General features: G+C 40.6%; 1 pseudogene; it reads right to left on the minus strand.

The window, feature by feature from the left end:
* Positions 1 to 1,734: 1,734 nt before the first annotated feature.
* LOC103724588 lies at positions 1,735 to 2,265 on the minus strand (annotated as a pseudogene).
* Positions 2,266 to 2,757: the final 492 nt, after the last annotated feature.

Consider the following 2,757-nt stretch of genomic DNA (forward strand, 5'->3'; position numbering starts at 1 on the left):
ATTTTTGATCCAGAAATAAAATATTTTAGAAATATTAGAAGTCCTTACAAAAATCATTATAGGGCTGAAGAGATCGATTAGTAGTTAAGAGTGTGTACCACTCTTCCAGAGGACCCAAACTTAGTTCCTAGCACCTATATTGGGTGGCTCACAACCACCTATAACTCCAGCTTCAGAGAGATCCACCTCCTCTGGCCTCAATGGGCATGTACGCACATGTGCACCCACACAGACACACACAAAATCTTTTTTATTTTATCTTTTTTGAGACGGTCTCCCTCTAGCCCCAGCTGGCCTGGAACTCATTATGTAGACCAGGCTAGCTTGAACTCACCCACCTGCCTCTGCCTCCTGAGTGCTGGGATTCAAGGCATATACCACCACACCCAGCACAATTAAAACCTTTTAACTATTCTGAATTTGTGGTTGTGTTCTTATATTTCATACATTCATTTATTTGTTCAACAGCTACTTATTAAGTACAAATTTATACCAAACACTGTTCTAGGCATTGAGGATACTGAGAAGGTAGAAAACTTTACTTCATGGAGCTGATATTCTAATGGAGAAACACAAAAAGTTAAATATGTGAATATATGCTACATTAAGTATTAACAAATACTAAAAGGAAAAAAATTTTTATGTGTATGAGTGTATTGCCTGCATGTGAGTGCACCCGTGTTGTGCAATGCCACAGAGGTCAGAAGAGGGCTTCAGATCCCCCTGGAACTGGAGTTAAGGACGGTTTGCAGCCACGATGTGGGTGCTGGGAATCAAACCCGGGTCCTCTGCAAAAGCAGTCAGTGCTCTTAACCACTGAGCCATCTCTCAAGCCCCCTAAAAGGAAAAATATTAAATTAAAAAGATAATGTGCATTGAAGGAGTTGAAATTTTGGATAAACTATTTATATAATATAACTTTATATTATATATTCTTTTACTTTTGTGTGTACGTAGCACACATTCTACCACTGAACTACACCCCACCAGCCTTATTTCATAGATAGGTAGGTGGATGAATAAGTAAGTAACTTAGTAGTAGGTAGGTAGATAGATGATAGATAGATGATAGATAGACGATAGATAGATAGATGATAGATAGATAGATAGATAGATAGATAGATAGATAGGTAGGTAGATAGAAGACAGTCTCGTGCATCTCAGGCTGGACTCTAACTCACTATGTAGCAAAGGCTGACCTTGAACTTCTGAGCCTCCTGCCTCTACCTCCTGAGTGCTGGGATTATTTTTTTAATATATTATTTATTATTTTATGTGTATGCGTGCATTGCACACATGTAGGTAAGTGCACCCGTGTCTTGCAATGCCCACAGAGGACAGAAAAGACTGTCAGATCCCCTAGAACTGGAGTTACAGACAGTTGTTAGCTGCCGTGTGGGTGCTGGGATTTGAACCCGGGTCTTCTGCAAGAACAGTCAGTGTTCTTAACCGCTGAGCCATCTCTCCAGCCCAAGTGTTACGATTATTAAGGAAACACTATGACACCTGGTTTATGTAGGGCTGGGATTCAAACCCAGGGCCTCGTGTACACTAAGCAAGCATTCTACCAACTCAACTACATCCTTAGCCCTTATTTCATATAGATAGATGATAGATAGATGATAGATAGATAGATAGATAGATAGATAGATAGATAGATAGATAGATAGATAGATGATAGATATTTGGTTTCTCATTGTTTATATATGACAAACATTCCTCAATTTCCTCTGGTCAGAAGTTTTTTGAAACAATGCCATCTGCCTTCGCCAATCGAAGAAAAGAATCCTGTGATTCACCTATCCTACAAAAGGCACCTCAGACAGCACAGGTGTTTTGTTTTGTTTAATTTTATTTATTATTTTTATTTTATGTGTATGCATGTATTGCCTGCATGTAGGTAAGTGCACCCATGTCGTGCAATGCCTGCAAAGGTCAGAAGAGGCTGTTGGATCCCCGGGACTGGAGTTAGGGACAGTTGTTAGCTGCCCTGTGGGTGCTGGGATTCAAACCCAAGTCTTCTACAAGAACAACCAGTATTCTTAATCACTGAGCCATCTCTCCAGAGCCAAGAGCATAGGTTTTAAACTGGTCATTAAACCTGCCAGTTACCTAGTCAACCTCGGCCACATTCATCTGGATGGATGTGTGGTCCTTTACACCAATAATACAGTTGCTCATGGAACATTCTTGCTCTCAGAACATTTCTGCCGCACTTTTCTGAGGCAGGTACAGGTCCATGAACTCGCAGGCATTGTTCTGCATGTCTAGGCTGTGCCTGCTTCTTCCAAGTCCAACATGAGCACAAAAAGGCTATTTCATATATTTTTAAGCTAATATAATTATCACAAAATTGTAGATATATTTCTAAAACTTCTTTCTGCCTAATAGTGCATTTTTATGTAATCATGTTGATTAAGCACTGGTTTCTTCATTCTTTGTATGTGTGTGATGTGTGCGCATATGTCTATGTATGTGTGTGTGTATGGGTGCATTCATGTGTAAGTGCCAAAACATGCCACAGTATGTGTGTGAAGATCAGACCTTGGGTGTCTGTCCTCCCTTCCACTTTGTTTGAGACAGATTTTCTATCAAGCTAGCTACCCCCATGAGCTTCCATGGATCTCCTGTCTCTGCCTCCCTTCTCATCATAGAGCACCAGAATTACATGTGCAGTACCACACCCAGCTTCACAAATTTTCTAAGAATTCTAACTCGGGCCTTCATGCTTGCGTGGCAAGCACTTTACGCACTGAG

Source organism: Nannospalax galili, unplaced genomic scaffold (assembly GCF_000622305.1).
Source record: "Nannospalax galili isolate Female #2095 unplaced genomic scaffold, S.galili_v1.0 scaffold107, whole genome shotgun sequence".
Taxonomy (NCBI): Eukaryota; Metazoa; Chordata; class Mammalia; order Rodentia; family Spalacidae; genus Nannospalax; species Nannospalax galili.